The sequence below is a fragment of the Tiliqua scincoides genome, chromosome 3, assembly GCF_035046505.1.
Source record: "Tiliqua scincoides isolate rTilSci1 chromosome 3, rTilSci1.hap2, whole genome shotgun sequence".
Taxonomy (NCBI): Eukaryota; Metazoa; Chordata; class Lepidosauria; order Squamata; family Scincidae; genus Tiliqua; species Tiliqua scincoides.
In genome coordinates, this window is record NC_089823.1 from 117150939 (window position 1) to 117165371 (window position 14433).

Here is a 14433-nt window from a genome sequence, read left to right on the forward strand (position 1 = left end):
AGTTCAATAAACCTATGGCTGAATCACCTTGTTTCTCTTTTAGCAGATAAGGATCCTTTCTGCCTTCCCTAGTACAGATATGTGTTGCCTAACAATAGGGATATGTTCTGAAGAACATTATTGGTGCTGTTGATATATGCCAGCCCAGTGATTGGCCCATGCAGTGCTCCCTCTGTATTTGCTGAGAGCCTCCCAGTCAGTCGTACCTGTTTACTCAAATGCATGACGCTAAATGCCAGATGAGGGGCTCCTTCCCTGTCCTCTGCTATGGTTCAGTGGTTATAGAGCAGCTTTGTAGAGTAGCTGGTGTAGCCTCCTCTCTTCTTTTTGTCTTTAACATGGGTGTTTCTGGCCAGTCATTAAAAACATAAGTGCCTTGCTGGTTAAGGAAAATCCCTTGCCTGGGCTCAATCAGTCTTGTGTGGTTCTTAGCCTGCATCTTTGTGTAATAAGCTACCAGGGTATTGCCTGAATGCTGCTGAGGTTCCCCTTGTGACTTGTTCCAGTTGCTCCCCTGCCAAAAGGGGAAGCTAGTGAATGCTCCCACAGGAGCTCAAAACCTTGCTACGAAGAGACTTGTGTGTGTCTCACATGCCTGGCCTCTTCTGAGAGAGCTATCATTCTACCTTAGCTTTGCTCTGCTCATATTGGTTGGTTGTGTTTTTTTTTTTCCTGTGGGTGGAATAAGAACCCTAATGGTTCTTTGCTTTTGTCTCTTTACTGTTGACTGTTACTGTGTATGTGTGATGTCTTTGGGGCATTTCCCTATGGTTTTCAGGGATACCATGTTGCTAATTCCTAATGTGAGGTGGGGAACATCACCCCATTGGTCTGCTCCTTCCCTGCCCCCTACACAGACATCGAAGAATAGGTTGAGCCCATGTTGCTTTGCATAGACGAGTTTCGATATCATACTCTGCTGAAGTTTTAATATTCAGTAAGTTGTGGCCCAATTTCATCCAACTTATTGCCTAATATCTTTATTGGACATGAGGCATAGTATTCTACATATAGTTTAATGGACTTTGTATAAGTTGTCCAAAATGATCTGACAGCTTTTGAGCTAAATTTAAAGTTGTGTAGTTTTTGTAATGATTTGACATCTGACAATATCACTTTGCTCAATAGCTGAATGACAGTGAGCCACCTTAACCATCAGAAACATCAGTCTCTTTAGAATTCCATGTACTGTTCTTCCTAAAATATCTTTCACTAAGTACAGTTAATGTGCACCCTTTGTATCTGTCACAAGTGCTATGAAGATAAAGAGACAGTGACAACTTAATGCTAAAGTGATTAAGCTATTTGTTTTATGCATACTCAGTTTGACCCAGCTGGCCATTTGTTTCATGGCCTTATCAGTGGAAACTTTGAAAAACTGGCATGCTGCTTATATGCTGCACAGAAAAAAAAAATAATAATAATAATGTAGAAGTCAATTTTGTTAACGCTTTCAAGTCACCTCCCTTTTCATTACCAAAGGATGAGTTAACACTGAATTCATAAATAGTCTTCTGTGCCATTTTTTTAGTTAATTGGAGCATTCAGCCATCAGAATGTTTTGATCAGAAGTTTCCTTTCATCATTAACCCAGCTTTTGAGTTATCCAGAGTCTTCTTTTCCAAATAGCATTATAATTGTAGTATCTTTGTACACATCTGTGCTTGCTGCATAGTTCTTTTCATTGCTGCCTTATATTGCGTGGCTTTTAAATTTTTCTAATAGCCAAAATTATCCTAGAAATCTACCATGGGGCTTGTTCACATGACTTTATCTCCAGAGTATTATCTACAGCAAAACTGGGAGAAAACACTGGCCTCACTAACTCCTTCTCCGACTCCCCATCACTGTGGGTTGATGTCTATGAGTGCACTGAGGATCCCACACTTGTAAACAGAGACTCTTCTGCTCACTGAGTCACTTTTATGAATGGAAAAGGGAGCAGGGATGTATGAAATTCCTAAGTGCAGTCAACAGGAATCTGTCACCTGAATTATTACCAAATTCTGCCATCCATCCTTACACCGTGCCAGTACACAGCCCCACCTTTACACACTCACTGTCTTCAACTTCTTCTTTCACATGTAGAGTCTGCAGATCCTCATGAGGATTTGCATACCCCTCCCCAGCTTTCTGTCTCCCCCAGCCTGCCACTTGAGACAGTGGTTACTGTGGTCTCATGGCTGGACCAGTTGTGTCTGTTCTTGATCCTAGGAGCAAAGTGGAAGTGAGTGGTCCCATAATGGCATCATGTAGAGAATGGTTCCCAACCTGAGGTCTGTGAGACCCTGAGAAGTAGTCTGTGAGGTCTCAGGGCAAAAAAAAAAATTGCCTTCAATCACTTCCAGCATACCGCTGAGTGAGCGCTCCCCCACAAACCACCAGAAAGGAAACGGAATGGACCAACTTCAGTCGAACTGAACTGCCAGCTAGGTCTGTGGATGGTCTGTTCTCTGTCCTCTCTGGTAATCCATTGTGTGTGTGTGTGTGTGTGGGGGGGGGGGGTTCTTTGAGAGACACTTTCCCACAGAATACCAGAGAGGGCAGAGAACAGACTGACTGCAGCCAGCACTTCCATAGTCTTGCTGAGCAAGCCCTCCCCATGGACACCAGAGAGAGCAGACTGCCCACAGCTGACACTTCTAGCATCTTACCAAGCTCATCCCACCCCCCACCCCCCGGTGTGGACTGCCAAGTTTAAGTGTATTCTTTGTGTGCAGGGGGTAGGGGGTTGCATGTGGTCCACAGCCATTCCAATTTTCTCTGTGACTCTGGGCAGTGTGTGCAGAAAGGACTGATGTTTATGTTGTGTTGTCTTTGTATATTTGTGTTTTGTTTCTTTCTCTGTATTTTATGCCAATAAAGATCTTACTGAACTGAAAATTCCAATTTTTGCTTCAGTGGTCCACAGACTCCTGAAGGTTGGAATCCACTGTTATAGAGTCAACATTTTATTTATCTGTTTAAAAGAATTATACACTGCCTTATCCACAGGGCTAGAAGGAGCATCTAACAAAGTAACAGTTAAGGACAGTAAAATCTCAAGAATGTAAAACAAAACATTAAAAATATGTGCAGGGCAAGCTCAAGTTGCCAGTCCCGAAACCTGCTGAAGAAGGAATGTTTTTCGTACTTATCAATCATGAGCTGAAACTTTCAGAAGACATTTGTTCCACAGCCTGAGAATTGGTGTTGTGTCATGTTGTGAAAGTTCTAACAGCCTTTGGGCACAATCCTAACCAGTTCTACTCAGAAGTTAGTCCTGTTTTGTTCAATGGGGCTTGCTCTCAGGAAAGTGTAGTTAGGATTGCAACCTTTGTTAGGTACACTTTTATTGGGGGTTCTCTATGTAATTTCACTATGCAGATGCTGGTCCTACATATTCGCTGAGGGAGAGGCCGCATATAATCAAGGGATAGATGAATATGGAAAAGAAAACCTGACTATTAGATAATTTGTCTTGTGCTTAACAGACTAGGTAATAAGCACTGGGATGTTTACCCTTTGTCATTAAAATAGTCTGTGCTGATGTGAAAATCCAGCAACAGATGTTGATTAAGATTCAGTTAAGACTAAGCAGGAACTGTGCCTCTATGATTCACTGTCTTTCTATTATCAAAATGTTTTCTGAGCAGCACACAGTAGGCAATTTACTTAGCAATCAGAAGTGTAGTAGACAGATAGATGCAAAAGGATAATAGACAAAGCACCACTGACATTACTGAGACAGGTGCCTTTCCCTTACTTTGAGGAGGCCTCCATGAGTGCCACCCAACTGCAGGAAGCAGCACACGTCCCACTAGCACAGATATGCCAGTGCTGGAAAGTGGGTTAGGATTGCGCCTTAAGTAAATTAAACTTTACAATAAGTTTAAAACATTATTTAAAACAAAGAATCCTCCCAAGCAGTTACTGATCTGTTTTTTGTTTTTTTAAAATGCCCCCAATATTCCAAAGGCTGCAATCCTATCCACACTTATGAGGGAGTAAGCTCCATTGACAATCATTGTTAAAAGCATATACATAGTAGCCTATTAAAAGTACAGATCTGTAACATTTTCTCAAATGCAGTCACGTAACCTGGTAGCATCAAGTCTAATATAATAAAAATAAAATACACATTAAAATGAATGGAGATCCACCTGAAATTGGTGCATGATCCTCCTATTGGGTCGTGACCCACAGTTTGAGAAACACTGGGCTATACCCATGAAAACAATAATACAAAAGCAGGATAAGTTATTCAATGTTTAAGAGTTTTTGTTTTAAGTGAGATTACACCTGTAATGTGTCACATTTTAAAATCTTATCCTGATAAACCCACTTAAAGCTTTCAAAGAAAGAGTGCCAGTTTTTAATTAGAATATATTTAGATAGGGATTTGGAGTAATTACAGTGGATTTATTTTACAACTAGCAAACTAAATCAGAATATTGGTTAAGGTGAGTCAGGATCAATTGGGGTATTAAATGTAATTTGCACTTCTAATGCATTCCTGGTCATTGTGCGAAGACTTGCTTATTTGGATCTTTCAGCTTTCCTCAGATACATGGGATGATCTAGAAAAGTGAAGGGAAAAAACTTTGAAAACTGTTCCTGTTAAAATGAATCTATTGAAGCTATTTGGATGAGGCAGGATACAAATTTTTAAAACACCACAGATACTCGCCTATAGGGCAAGAAATTTGTTCCAATAGATCACTTGCAAATCAGCTCCTCACCTTAGAGGAGTCAGGGCTGTTTCAGGCATCATGGGGCAGCAGTGGCTCTTGGCCCTGCCATACTATGTACTGGAACTGAAGGGACTAGCAGAAGAGACAGAAATCAGAAACACTAACCAATAATGGTTTATTGAATTGTTTACAATAATAGAGGGGAAAGCAACGAAACTAAGCAGAAGTATTCAGAAGCATTCCTTTGAGCAAAGAAAATGTGCTGTGTAGTTGACATGCTATAGTCAGAGAATGGAGGAGGAAGACTGCAGACAAAATACAATATAAAATATACATTGCAACTCTTTTGTTGTCCCAAAGAAGTGGAAGCAGTTCATTGTCAGGAGAGAAACACTAGTAAGGAAATGAGACTTTTAGGACTATAGAATTTCTCACATAAAAGGATTAGCGGGGGGGGGGGGGGCATTTGTCAAGCTACAGAGAAGTAGCTGCAGGTGACTTCCATGAGAATAGTTACAATGTAAGGAGTAGAGAGACTGAGGGCACTGTCCTAACCAACTTTCCAGCACCGAGGTAAGGGCAATGCAGCTCCAAGGTAAGGGAACAAACATTCCCTTACCTTGAGGAGGCCTTCATAACTACCAGCCAACTACAGGGTGCAGCACATGCCCCATTGGCACAGCTGTGTTAAGTGCAGGAACGCTGGTTAGGATTTGGGCTTCACTTACTCTCATGCTATGAAAACACAATGCCTATTACAGTTGATGAAAGGTACTCCTCTCACTAGGGAGCACAGTTCTCCTAATCTGGTATCTTGATAATGTTGAAGCTTTGAATCTTTTTTCCTCTTGCAGCACCAAGTTATCTGAAGGTTTCATGGCATCAGTTAAGCTCACCAGATGACAGAGTAATCTCAGAGACCAAAAACAGGCCTGGGCACCATTTCCCTTGGTCTGAGAGTTGAAGGAAACACTGGGTTTCCTTCCAAGTCAGGAAGGAAATCAGGGAGAGATCCCTGATATTCACTCTATACTGGTTAAAGTTAGCCAAGAAACCAAAAAAAAAAAACCTGCTTTGAGAGAGAAAGAGAGAGAGGCATTTATAGGTAGAAAAAGGAAGCAGAAGGATGGATCTGCCAATGGAAGGGGAAAAACAATCTTGCTAAGCAGAATACCTTGTGCTTACTGATTGTCAAATTAGCAAGGATGCTGAGTAAGTGGCCATCAAGCAATCTGGGGTACTCAGAGGCTATGATCTCAGAGTGACTGGTGGTGCCAAGTTGAATACAGCTAAAGTGATGAAGGGTATTGAGTGTCTCTGCTTCCCGTGCCATGGTTGGCATGGTTCAAGATGAAGTCAAGTAACTAGGTTATAGAAGTTTACTGAAGGTACTCTAATGTGGCATAGAGGAACTTCATTCGCACATACACAAGGGAAAGTTCAGAATAAAGCAAGATCTAGAAAAAAGCCTATACATTTATTTACTACAAAGGATATACCACAACTTTCCGGTTTCAAAATGGAAATCTTGAAGTGAGTCTGCCCAGCATTAGAAAGCAAAACAAACAAACAAAAAAACATATTGACTATTATAAGAAACAAAACATATTAAAAATAATTTTTAATTGTGTATTTTACGGCAGGAAACCTCAGATATGCCATCAAGTGCCATCCACACAGTGTGGAACTGTAGCCAAATCCTTTCTTGCTGCCAGGGTTTCAGAGGCCATTTTAAGTGACTTTGCTACGATAGTTTACTAATACTGGGATTACTAGATGAATAGAAAAGACTAAGGACTTTTTTTTTTTACATATGAGGCTTCCAGTGGCTGTTACTTCATTAAAATATTACTGATGAACAGAGCTAACTTTGTTGTTTAAATAGGTACATCTTGCAGACCTACACTGCAAATCCAATAAAGCTGTAATATTTCAAGTTCACCTCATGGTCTGAAGAGCTGTGACTGGTTAAAGCCTTCTCTGGTGTGTGTGTCTCACCTGTGTTTAAAAGAAAAAAGTATGTGTTTCAAGTGTAGACAGTTTTACCAAGTACAAAGTACCAGGACCGGCCTTAGGAGCTGTGGGGCCCAATGCTAAACGGTTTTGTGGGGCCTCCACTTCCACAGCCCTCCTACTCACCTGGATGAACGCAACATTGAGCAGGGGACTGATGGGGCACATAGGGAGGTGGTGATAACATGATGATGTCACCGCCAATGGCTGTGCTACACTCGCTGTGCTCTGCTCACAATGCTTTGGCAAAGACTTTATGCCTTGGCATAAACTTAGGGCACAATCCTAACCAGGTCTACTCAGAAGTCCTATTTTTGTTCAATGGGGCTTACTCTCAGGAAAGTGTGGTGAGGATTGCAGCCTTAGTCAAACTAGAATAGTTACATAACATCATCTTCCCATCTTAAAAAAAAAATGGCTATGAAGTCCTCCAGTCTGGTTTGAGACTGCAGTATAGGGAGAGTGAAGTTTAACTGTCTTTTTGCACAGCTGTCCAATCAAAAATCACCTCCCTTAAAGGTGATATTTGTCCAGGAGAAGTGATACTATTGACTGTGTCCTCCACCTCCTCCTCCCATGGGGGCAGCTCCACCTCTAGGGAGTTTGCTATCCAAGATTACATACCAGCTAGTGCACCGGACCTATCTTGAGGTCTTCTTCATTTAGTTGACATAATGAAAATTGGAGTCATCTCTCCCTTCCCTTTGGGTTTGCTTCATCTCTCTTCCTAGTCATATACATTGGCAACTCACCTGGATGCACACCTCCTGCAGTCAGGGAATCCAGGAAACCATACTCAATCCCCAAAAAGAGACTGGGACACCCTGGTGGTGCCACAGGTAGTTTAGGGTTTAAAGTGCTCCTGTATTATAATCTAATTAAGAAGATAAAGATTTTCAATCCTCAAAAGAGACTGGAACACCCTGGTGGCACCAGTCTCTTTTGGGGATGGAATATGATTTCCTGGTGTTTCACCCTCTGGCACTCCCTTGGGGCATGGTGGGTGGTGTGAACTGCCTTCCCCTCTGCTATTACACCCTTTCTCCTCATCTCCTAGACAGGCCTCATCTCTTTATCTACCTCTTTTCATCCCTTGACTCCCTGAAGCCCCCTTCTTCTCCTTTCCTATACCTGTTCCACTCTCCAGTTTCCTTCTCTAGTCCTTTTCCCTCTGCTTTCTCTTCTTACTGTTCTGCTCTTCTACATTTTCTATCTTCCCCTTCCCCCAGGGAAGGATAACTAAGGCCCAATTCTATCCAACTTTCCAGCACTGATGCAACTGTGCCGGTGGGGCATGTGCTGAATCCGGTGGTGATGGGGCAGTCATGAAGGCCTCCTCAAGGTAAGGGAACATTTGTTCCCTTACCTTGGAGCTGCATTATGGTTGCATTGGCATTGGAATGTTGGGTAGGATTGGACCCCAATTGTATTGAAATGAAGTGAAATTCACTATTGCATCTCCTTCAGTTTGAAATTCTTCTTAATTCAAATTGAATTTTCCCGCTTCTGCTACCATTGATTATTTTGCTTATTTTGCTCCCCTATTTAGTATAAAAGTGTTATTTTAATTATTAATACTCTTTTCCCTGTGCAGGTACTTTCTTCTTAAGATAAACAAATTGAGCTGGTTAGGTTTTGTGCAGTGATAAATGGTTTCTAGTCCTCAAATCAGTAAATATTCACATAATCAACTGAAGAAACAAAAGTGCAAATGAAAACCATATAAAAATGCTGGAATAAGTGTGTGTGTGTGTGTGTGTGTGTGTGTGTGTGTGTGTGTGTTTTCTTGTAATCGTTAAGCATATGGTATGTACAGAGATACAATAATTGTAAATGTATGCAACAATGTCTATAAAAATGGTTGACTGCCTTTCTGTAGAATAAGATCGATCCTTATACTTTACTATGCAAATGTCTTTTAACTGCAGTATTAATTTGTAAAAGAAAGGACAAAAGAAGCCAATGGGGAAAAAATATTGTGGAAATTGCCTCAAGAAAAAAATCTTATATAGATTTTTAACTCAATGGGATACACAATCTTAGCTCAATGGGATTCACAAAGTTTCCTTCAGATATTCCATGGAAACTGAATTTGAATACACAAGAGGATTTGACTGGTTACTTCCCAGAGAGAAGTGTGTGTGTGTGTGTGTGTGTGTGTGTGTGTGTGTGTGTGTGTGTGTGTGTGTACACACACACGCCCACAAGGTTCACCAGGTTCTGTTGCCTCCCACCAGGCACTTGGAGGAGAACAGGATTTCAGGGCTGATCCTGGCCAAGAGCAGAAGAGACTCCACTGACCAGGCTCCAGTTCCCACCTGGTCCCGATTCCTCCACACTGACCCCTCATGGGAGCAAACTGACTGGGGGGGGGGTAGTTCCTAGTGCAGGGGTGTTAAACATAATGCCTGCAACTGGACATGGCCAGCAGAAGCTATTTTTCTGGCCCATGAGATAATTGGGCTCTCTGATCCCCACTATCAGCTGCTGAACTGCAAAGTGATGCCTTGGCAGAACTGGCACTGCTGAAAGTGTGGCACTGGGAGGTCCCTGTCATTATGCAGGCCACCCTTTTAACTGCACTGTTTCTGCTGATGTTTAACTGCTAAAGGGGTAACCTGCATGATAATTGGGCTGTCCCAGCACTGCTCTTTCAGCAGCACTGCTTCTGCTGAGGTGTTGGGAGGAAGAGATGGAAGGTGGCCTCAGAAGGAAAGGAATGGTGGGGTGGGGGGAGAAGCTACCGAGGTGCTCGGAGAGCCCAATATCACACAGCCCACCCTTTCAGCAGTGCTGTTTCTGCTGAGATGTCTCCTCTCAGCTGCTTTGTGATGCTTTGGCAGAAGTGGCGATGCTAAAAGGGCAGCTTGTGTGATATTGGCTGTTGCTATCATGTCCTTCTGTACTTCTTAAGACACTGAGCAGCCCAGTCCCATGGAGATGAGATTTGTCAATCTGATCCAGCATGCCAATTTTTATTTTTATTGTGTTCCTATTAGCTGTAGGTAGAATTTCATACACTTGCAAGTTAGATGAAGTTTTATTCTGCTTATATTTGCTTTGTCAAAAGAGAAAAGTCAGAACATTTTACATACGCATATAATGTGTGATTGCTTCCAAAAATGGCAGTTGTATCTTTAATTCTTCTTCCCCTCCCTGCATCATCTAGGACAGGGGTGTCAAATTTGTTTTATACTGTTGGGCGAATAGCATTTGTAGTGCCTGCTGAGTTCCGGTAGTGATGTCATCAAGTAGGAAGTGACATTAAGCAAGTGATGACCAGAAATGAGCTCTTTTTTCTCACTTAGGAACTCATTAGCTGCAAGTGACCGTAGAGAAAATATGCAAAAGGTGATTGTATTTTCAAGATACGGGAGAGCCCAATTATCACAGAGGCTAGTTAAAGCGTTTCCACAGGCTGTATTTGGCCCATAGGCTTTGTGTTTGACACCCCTGAACAACTAGGAGAACTTATTCATGTCTTGACATCATGGTGCTGTTTTCCCATTCCACATAACTGGCCACTTTTGCCAGGAGAGGCTGGCAAGCAAACAACATTCTGCTGTCAGGTTATGTGTGTGTTCTAAATGTTCTGAGAGGGAAGAAGAAATTCTGCCTTTTCCCTTGATTGCTAAATTGTCAGAGGTACATAGGTATACATTCTTGTATTGTTTGTTTCCAAACAAGCTATTTACTCAACTCTGCTGAGGAGTCACAGTATAGATGGAAAGTTCATGATAGAACAGGGGCAGCAGCTAATTAAATTTTAGTTATTCCTTATAACACATTGGAAGGATGAAATGCACAGGGGCAACAGCCTAATATTTGCTTTGCTAGCTTATTGAACCAATGTTATATTTACTTGTTAACTTGTTTACAATTTACAATTTACTTGTAAACAATTTACTTGTTTAGTTGTAACCAATGTTAATTTCCTGTATGATAATTTTTATAGCACCAGAAACAGTCATCATTTCTAATTTATCCCAGGAAAATTATGAAAACAAGTTACATGTTTTTACTGTTATTTGAGGAAGTTGTTAAGTCTGTGTTGTTTCCCTTTTTATTTAAATTTCTATGTTTTAGGGATGGACCCTTATTTCTAGATCAGTCTCTGAAATGTGGCAGAATAAAGGCATTCCACTCTACCTGCTGCTTATGAATATAGTACTATTTATGCGGTTGTGATGAACAAGATATTATGCTAGATATGAATTTGTCTGGCCATTTTTGAAATTTGAAATGTCTGGCCGTTGGGGTGGCTTCAGGATTTTTGCTGTACACTCTCATGTAGAGCCAACATCATATAATGAGATTGTTGTAGTCGGGCCAGCAAAACCAGCTTGTACAAGTGAAAATAGATTCATCTCTCTGCTCAGCTGTGAAACTCAATGAATGATCTCAGGACAGGCAACAGCTCTCTCAGTCCAGTTATGTCACTTAGGGTGCAATCCTAAGCCCTTATGTCAGTGCTTTCCAACACTGACATAAGGGCAATGCAGCTCTGAGGGAAGGGAACAAACATTCTCTGACTTTGAGGAGACCTCCGTGAGTGACACTCAAGTGCAGGATGCAGCACACGTCCCATTGACACCACTATGCCAGTGCTGGAAAGCAATGACATAAGGGGTTAGGATTGCACCCTGAGGTGCTATGACAGCAAAATAGTAGGAGGGCTGTATATAGAATCTTAAGCTCTTTGAAGGACAGGTAAGATAAAAACAAAACAATATGCATTGAGGGGGTCAATATGCATTGACAGGGCAAATATTGTTAGACTACATATTCTACAAATTAAATATACAAAATATTATTTGTGTTTGTAAGCCCGTTTCCTTTCCACTAATGTTTCTTCTATCTTGGTTCACCTATTTAATATTATCTTGGCTTGACTATTGCACAGTTTTTTAACCATACTGTAAACCCCTTACCTCTGTTCTTTGTTTCTATTACCATAAACAATTCTTGTCACACAAGCCACATCAAAGTTTTGTTTTTAGTTTACTGACTTCATACTGGATAGTCAATATGTTTTAAGATTATCTTCAACCTCATCATGACCTCTCTTCATTCTGACCTTCTTACTCTTACATGTTATAACCTTTCTACAGTACATTCAGCAACTAGGTTCCCACAGCTGATGATCTCTACACCATGGTTACCCTCTCACTGTATTCTTTTTCTGTTAACACCTACGTCAACTAAAATTTGGCCAGGTGTCAAGTATCTGCACCCAGCACACAGGAGATGACCCCAATTCCTTCTCATTCCACAACTACTTCTTACATTAATTTCAATTTGTTGGACTATACATGCATTCAATATTACCTGCGGATACTCGCCTATAAGTCGAACACAAAGATAAGTAGTGGGCAGGTTTGAGCCAAAAAATATTGGAATTTTCTATGACCCTTGGATAAGTTCGGGGGGGGGGGGGTTAAACAGGGGAGTGTTTGACTATAGTTTTGCCTGATTTTACCTGAGGCCAGAGCCTGAAAAACAACCTAACGGTAATTGTTACCTAAGAACTGTACAGTCTCTAATTTATTAAAAATATAGTGAAAGGTTATAAGATGCCTTTTTATTCTCTAACTTTTTAAATTCTGGTCTTCACAATCTTTCTGTAAACACTATCAGAGTAAGTGCACTGTGAACAACATACTGGTAGAACCATTAATCAAATCCTTCTTTAAGGTGCTTGGTATGTTAAGCCAGAGGTTCTACATCTAACTGACTTAAAATATAACTGGGAGTGTGCAATTCAATTCACAGTGGAAAGACAAGCCACAAAGAATGAGCATGAGAAAGTGCAGCTGCACATAGGTGGAATCCTGTTTACTCAGAAGTAGACCCATTGCTTTCCATGAGTGTTATTCTCAAGTAAAGGTGTACTGAATTGTAGCCTGGGACTTTGTTTCAGATTGAAATGAGGATGACATCCTGGTGTTTTAAAAACCAGGCCCCTAAACTGAGGGGTGTGACTTTCCTTGAAAATGACTTACCAGAAATTGTTCTGAGGCAGCAGCAAAAAGGGAAAAAAAAAGGAGGCATTTTACCTTCTTCTCCAAACTGGAAGGGAGTTGAAGGTGTTTCTGGGAGTTGTGAGGAGTAAGTGCTGTACTTCCATAGCAGCAACCCTTATGCAGACTACAATTTTCATAAGTGCCTTCACTTCTCTTCCTGTTTGGAAAAGAAGCTAAAGTGGCTGCCTTTGAATACCGTAATTACTGGTAAGTAAAGTTACTCCTTTTCTTCTCCACCCTTTTGTCTTGTTTCTTAGCTCAGTCCCACTCTGCACTTCACCAGACAGCTACTAAGTTTCCCAGAAAGTCCCTCTTCATTCACTGTATTGACCTGCATATAAGTCGCCTAGGTTTTCAGGATCAATTTTTAGGAATATTTTTTTTTTTACTTTTACATAAGTATATGTGGTAGTTTTCTATTCTTTACTGAAATACTTTGATTTTTAGACACCTCCACCAATTTGATGGTGTGTGAAGCCCGAGTGTCTGAGGGCAGGGCCTAGGAGAGGGGGGTAAAGGGGATGATTTGTACCTGGGCCCAGGGTCAAAAAGGGGGTCCAGGAGCCAAAGGAGGGGGCCTAGAGGAATGGGTTGAGGAATGCATACATGATACAACTTAAAACAGTGTCAAATCTGGAAGAGCTAGAGTAGACTGGCCTGCTAGAGTAATTCTTTGGCTTGTGGATCCGCTTATCATGAAGGAGTGTATAGGAGCACAGGGATATACTTGCAAGACTACAGCTGCTGCAGAAGCAAGTTTTGGTATGCAAATATGACAATGCTAATTTTCTGCATGATTTTCTATATTTTAGAGAGACTTCGGATTTTAGAGAGACTTCGGAGTGTGTTTGGTTTTCCATATTACTGTATCTAGCTGCTGATGCCACATGGGTGGGTAGAGCTGGGTTCCAAAGACTTTTTCAGTTGTCTCCAGCTTTAAACTCACCCTGTTTTGCCCCTCCCTGCCCCCATTTTGCTCACCTATCACCACCCTCCCCCACTGTTTCACCCCTCCCCCTTTGCAAAGGGGTCCAAAAGAAACTTTGTACTCCCTGATAAAATTCCTCTCAGAGGCCCAGTCTGAGGGTTGTATCCAAAGTGCTGTGAATGGAACTCTGCTTGTACAATGAGACTTTCCTGCTCTTCTTCCTCAATATAACATTTTTTATCTATTTTTCTTTTATGTCTATTTATTTAGGTTTTGCACACATTCACGTGTGTTATATAGTTATTTATGTTTTTGATGGCCAAAATAAATTTGCAAGCTAAATAAGGCTTATACAGGTTGAGCCTCATTATTCAAGTGGGTTCCGTTCCCAGAATTCACTCTGATGGCAAAAATCTGCACTATAGCAAATCAATTTTAAAAACAAAGTGTCTTTGCTCTGGTGGTTGAAAAACAGCCTTGCTGACCTTTGTGATGTTAAGATAGAGTCATTAAGAGGACAATTCAACAATCAGTCTCTCTCCAGGCCTTAGAAAGGATTATCTTTCTTTCATGTGTTCAGAGGGGAAGGGAGGGGGTTGCTTGGAGAGAGAATGATTGATGGATTGTCAGCTGGCTGCCCTCTCTATAATTATTGTAAAGGACTGTTTTCCTTTAATTTAAAGGGCCCTTCTCATCATGTTGAGATAAAAATCTCTACAACAGTAGGAAAAGTATTTTAAAGGGGTGCATTTTTCTCTTTCTCCAGGGATCAGCACATTGCTTCTCATCTGCAGTG

General features: G+C 41.2%; 1 protein-coding gene across 2 annotated transcripts in view; it reads left to right on the forward strand.

Moving 5' to 3' along the window:
• The window catches only part of KLHL1 (kelch like family member 1), a 230053-nt gene that overhangs the window by 133099 nt on the left and 82521 nt on the right, over positions 1–14433 (forward strand). The gene's annotated exons all lie outside the window — the stretch shown is intronic.